The sequence below is a fragment of the Theropithecus gelada genome, chromosome 16 (assembly GCF_003255815.1).
Source record: "Theropithecus gelada isolate Dixy chromosome 16, Tgel_1.0, whole genome shotgun sequence".
Taxonomy (NCBI): Eukaryota; Metazoa; Chordata; class Mammalia; order Primates; family Cercopithecidae; genus Theropithecus; species Theropithecus gelada.
Window position 1 is genome coordinate 32,278,678 of NC_037684.1, and position 6,206 is coordinate 32,284,883.

The window sequence follows — 6,206 nt, forward strand, 5'->3', positions numbered from 1 at the left end:
ACAATAAGAAAACCAACAATCCACTTAAAAAAAAAAACAAAAAACACATGAACAGACACTGCACCAAGGAGGACATAAAGATAGCAAATAAGCACATGAATAGATATTCAACATCATTAGATGTTTCATTAGACAATAGAAAGATGCAATTTTTTTTTTTTGGTGGGGGGACAGAGCCTTGCTCTGTCACCCAGGCTGGAGTGCAGTGGCACAATCTTGGCTCACTGCAACCTACACCTCCTGGGTTCAAGCGATTCTCTTGCCTCAGCCTACTGAGTAGCTGGGATTACAGCCATGCGTCACCATGCCTGGTCAATTTTTGTATTTTTAGTAGAGATGGGTTTTTACCATGTTGGCCAGGCTGGTCTCGAACTCTGGATCTAACGTGATCTGCCCACTTTGGCCTCCCAAAGTGCTGGGATTACAAGTGCAAGCCACCACGCTCGGCCGGAAAATGCAAATTAAAACCATGACGAAGTGCCACTATCCACACATTAGAATGGGTAATATAAAAAATATTGACAATCTGAAGTGCTGAGAGGGTGCAGAGCAATTAGAACTCTGGTCCACTGATGGTGGGAATGCAAAATGGTACAGCCATCCTGGAAAACATTTTGGCAGTTTTTCTAACGTTAAGCACACAATTACACATGACCCAGAAAACTCTCTCCAGGGTTTTTTATTCTAGAGAGATGAATATGCCCACATGAATGTTTATAGCCGCTTTATTCATAGTTGATCCAAACTGGAAACAGCCCTAATATCTTTCAATGGGTAACTGAGTAAACCACATTAATATATTGGGATATTTACTACTGAGCAATGAAAAGGAAGGGACTATTGATACACAGAACGAATTGGAGTAATCTCAAAGGCATAAGGAGTGGACAAAGCCTGTCTCAAAGAGTTACATACTGTATTATTCCAGTTGTATGACATTCCCTAAGAGATAGAACTATAGTGATGGTAGTGGGTGCAAACATTAGGGCTGAGAGGAGTGACCACACAGGGATAGCACCAGGGGGTCCGTCGGAGTGATACAGTCCTTCTGTGTCCTGACTATGCTGGCGGTTCTAGGAGTCCTTTCTCCATTCAGGTGTCTTTGCACTTTGGTCAAAAATCAATTTGCCATATTTGCATGGGTCTATTTCTGTACGTTCTATTCTGTTCCATTGGCCTAGCTATCTATCATTTCACCTGTACCACACTCACTGTCTTTTTTTTTTTTTTTTATATTTTTTTTTTTGAGACAGGGTCTCCTTCTGTCGCCTAGGCTGGAGTGTAGTGGTGCGATCTCAGCTCACTGCAACCTCTGCCTCCTGGGTTCAAGCAATTCCCATGCCTCAGCCTCTTGAGCAGCTGGGATTACAGGCATGTGCCACCATGCCCAGCAAATTTTGTATTTTTAGTAGAGGTGGGGTTTCTTCATGTTGCCCAGGCTGATCTTGAACTCCTGGCCTCAAGTGATCCTCTAGCCTCAGCCACTGAAAGTGCTGGGATTACAGGCGTGAGCCACCTTCCCTGGCCTTTCTTTCTTCTTTTTCTTTCTTTCTTTTTTGTTTTTAGAGACAGGGTCTCATTTTTTCATCCAGGCAGAGTACAGTGGTGTGATCATGGCTCACAGTAACCTCACACTCCTGGGCTTAAGCAGTTCCCCCGCCTCAGCCTCCCAAGTAGCAGAGACTACAGGCACCACCATGCCCAACTAATTAAAAAAAACTTTTGGCTGGGCATGGTGGCTCATGTCTGTATTCCCAGCACTTTGGGAGGCCGTGGCAGATGTATCATGAGGTCAGGAGTTCAAGACCAGCCTGGCTAATATGGTGAAATCCCGTCTCTACTAAAAATACAAAAAATTAGCCTGGTGTGGTGGCAGGTGCCTGTAATCCCAGCTACTCAGGAGGCTGAGGCAGAGAATTGCTTGAACCCAGGAGGCAGAGGTTACAGTGAGCTGAGATAGCACCACTGCACTCCAGTTTGTGCAAGAGAGCAAGACTTCATCTCAAAAAAAAAAAAAAGAAAAGACAGTTTTTTTTTTTGTAGAGACAGGGTCTTACTATGTTGCCCAGGCTGGTCTTGAACTCCGAGCTTCAAGCAATACCTCTTGCCTTAGCCTCCCAAAGCACTGGAATTATAGGCATTAGACACCCAGCCTGGCCTAAGAGTATTGTTTTTTTAATTGCGAGTGGATTTTGAATTTTTGTCAAATGATTTTTCTTTATCAATTAACATAAGCATTTGCTTTTTTTTTTTTGAGACAGAGTCTTGCTCTGTCGCCCAGGCTGTAGTGCAGTGGTGAGATCTTGGCTCACTGCAATCTCTGCCTCCTGGGTTCAAGAGATTCTTCTGCCTCAGCCTCTGGAGTAGGTGGGATTACAGGTGCCTGCCACCACACCCAGCTAATTTTTGTATTTTTAGTAGAGACGGGGTTTCACCATGTTGACTAGGCTGGTCTAGAACTCCTGACCTGAAGTGATCCCCTCCTGAGGAGGGGGAGGGGGAAGAAGAAGGAAGAAGAAGAAGAAGAAGAAGAAGAAGAAGAAGAAGAAGAAGAAGAAGAAGAAGGAGAAGGAGAAGGAGAAGGAGAAGGGGAAGGGGAAGGAGAAGGAGAAGGAGAAGGAGAAGGAGAAGGAGAAGGAGAGGAAGAAGAGGAAGAAGAGGAAGAAGGAGAAGAGGAGGAGGAGGAGGAGGAGGAGGAAAGCAATTCCCTATCCCTTCACATACCGTGCAGGTTAGAGGGAGTGAGATATCAGTGCCTGTCCACAGCAGGTGAGCCCCATGCCTCACCCCACAGAGCTGTCACTTTCAGCTCCCTCTGAAGCTCCCTGTCTTTCATAGAACAAAAGTTTTTATTTATGATGAAGTCCAATTTATCAATTGTTTACTTTTGTGACTCACACTTTTGGGTGTCCAATCTAAGAACTATTTGCCTACACTGAGGTCATGAAGATTTTCCCCTACTTTTCTCTAAAAGTTTTATTATTTTACATTGCTTTTAGATATATGATTCCTTTTGAGCTAATTTTTGTATAAGATATGAGGTTTAGGTTGAAGTTCTCTTTTTGTATATGAATAGACGGGCGCGGTGGCTCATGCCTGTAATCCCAGCGCTTTGAGAGGCCAAGGCGGGCGGATCACGAGGTCAGGAGATCGAGGGAGGTAGTGGTACACACCTATAGTCCTAGCTACTCAGGAGGCTAAGGCAGGAGAATCACTTGAACCTGGGAGGCAGAGGTTGCAGCAGGCCGAGATCGTGCCACTGCACTCCAGCCTGGGCGACAAAATGGACTCCCTCTCAAAAAAAAAAATAAATAAATAAATAAAATAAAGTAACATAAAATAAAATTGACCATTTTGTTGGTGTACAGCTTTATGAGCTTTAACACATGTATAGATTCCTAGACCCAACAATGGTGTCTGAACAATGAACATTCAAAGTGCTGGGATTATAGGAATAAGCCACCGCACCCGGCCAAGTGATTGATTTTTGAATATTGAACCAGCCCTGCATTGTCAGGATAAATCCCACCTGATTGTAGCATATACATTTTTTTTGTTGTTGTTTTTATATATTCCTGAGTTCAGTTGGCTAATATTTTTTTCTTTTTGAGATGCAGTCTCAACTTGTTGCCCAGACTGGAGTGCACTGGCACGATCTCGGCTCACTGCAGCCTCCGCCTCCCGGGTTTAAGCCATTTTCCTGTCTCAGCCTCCCAAGTAGCTGGGACTACAGGCGCACGCCCCCATGCCCGACTAATTTTTGTATTTTTAGTAGAGACAGGGTTTCACCATGTTGATCAGGCTGGTCTCGAACTCCTGACCTCAGGCGATCCAACCGCCGTGGCCTCCCAAAGTGCTGGGATTACAGGTTTGAGCCACTGAGCTCGGCTTATTTATTTATTTAGAGATGGAGTCACACTCTGCTGCCCAGGCTGGAGTGCAGTGGCATGATCTTGGCTCACTGCAACATCTGCCTCCTGGGTTCAAGCGATTCTCCTGCCTCAGCCACCCAAGTAGCTGGGACCACAGGCACACACAACCACGCCTGGCTAATTTTGTATTTTTAGTAGAGACAGAGTTTCACCACATTGTCCAGGCTGGTCTCGAACTCCTGACCTCAAGTGATCCATCTGCCTTGGCCTCCCAAAGTGCTGGGATTACAGGTGTGAGCCACTGCGCCTGGCCAGCTAACATTTTGTTGAAGATTTTTACGTATATGTTCATGAGAGATATTGATCTGTAGGGTTTTTTTTTCTTACAATATATTTGTTTAGTTTTGGTCTCAGGGTAATGTTGCCCTCATAAAATGAACTGAGGAGTATTTTCTCTTGTTCTATTTTCTGGAAGAGATGGCGTAAAATCAGTGTTATTTCTTCTTCTTTTTTTTTTTTTTTAGACGGAGTCTCGCTCTGTCGCCCAGGCTGGAGTGCAGTGGCACGATCTCAGCTCACTGCAAGCTCTGCCTCCCAGGTTCACGCCATTCTCCTGCCTCAGCCTCCCGAGTAGCTGGGACTACAGGCGCCCGCCACCATGCCCAGCTAATTTTATATATTTTTTTAGTAGAGAGGGGATTTCACCATGTTGGGCCAGGCTGGTCTCAAACTCCTGACCTCAGGTGATCTGCCCGCCTCGGCCTCCCAAAGCACTGGGATTACAGGCGTGAGCTGCCACACCCAGCCAACTTTATGTTACTTTAAAAAACATTTTTTTTTGGAGGCAGGATCTCAATCACCGAGGCTGGAATGCAGTGGCACAGTCATAGCTCACTGTACCCTTGAAATCCTGAGCTCAAACGATCATCCCAACTCAGCCTTCCTAGTTGCTAGGAAAACAGGCATGCACCACTACATCCGGCTAATTTGTATTAGTATTTATTTTTTGTTTTGTTTTGTTTTGTTTCTTTGAGACGGAGTCTCACTCTATCGCTAGGCTGGAGTGCAATGGCGCGATCCCGGCTCACTGCAACCTCCACCTCCTGGGTTCAAGCGATTCTCCTGCCTCAGCCTCCTGAGTAGCTGGGACTACAGGCACGCCACCAAGCCCACCTAATTTTTGTATTTTTAGTAGAGACGGTGTTTCACCATGTTGGCCAGGATGGTCTCGATCTCTTGACCTCGTGATCCGCCCGCCTCGGCCTCCCAAAGTGCTGGGATTACAGGCGTGAACCACCGCGCCCAGCCTATTTTTGTTGAGACAGGATCTCACTATGTTACCCAGGCTGGTCTCAAACTCCTGGCCTCAAGTGATCTTCCTGCTTCAGCCTCCCAAAGTGCTGGATTACAGACATGGGCCACAGCACTCTGCCAAAAAAAATCATTTAAAAAAAAAAGTTATTTCTAAAGTGCTTAGAACAGAACCTGAAAAATAGTAAGTTTTCAAAAAGTGTTTGTCACTTAAAGATAAATTCCTGGCTTCCTAGGCAAGCCACCCTCCTACTGTAAAATAAGCACCCATGGGTGGCTACTGACAGATCAGGAGAGTCTCTGGGGTTTGTGCCTGGTATGGGATCACATCCTAGGTCATTGTGGAGGAAAAGTTAAATATTAAATTTGAACTCAATTGAACATGGACACAAACAATGGTCACCAAGTACCAGAAGGGGCTATGTGAGCCCCTTGAGGCATTCATCCAGTGCTGTTTTGGAGAAATCTCTATTTCAATCTATTCCTATAAATTAGTGAAAAACAAGGCTGGGTGCGGTTGCTCACGTCTGTAATCCCAGCACTTTGGGAGGCCAAGGTGGGTGGATCACCTGAAGTCAGGAGTTCGAGATCAGCCTGGCCAACTTGGTGAAACCCCAGCTCTACTAAAAATACAAAAGTTAGCCAGGCATGGTGGTGCACACCTGTAATCCCAGCTATTCAGGAGGCTGAGGCAGGAGAATCACTTGAACCAGGAAGGCAGAGATTGCAGTGAGCTGAGATCGTGCCACTTTACTCCAGCCTGGGTGACAAAGCAAGACTCCATCTCAAAAAATAAAAAAAAATTATATATATATACACACACACACACATATATACACACATATATATATAAGAAAAACAACAGACAATCCCAAAAACAAATTGACCTTTTTGTGTTCCTTGAGCCTGGTCATGAAGGGCCTTCATGCCTGGACCTCATGCCAAACAACTCATTACAAAAGAGCTAGGGTCCCAGACTGCGCCGAAGCTTCACGAGACCGCTCCTCGCCTGTGCACGGACAA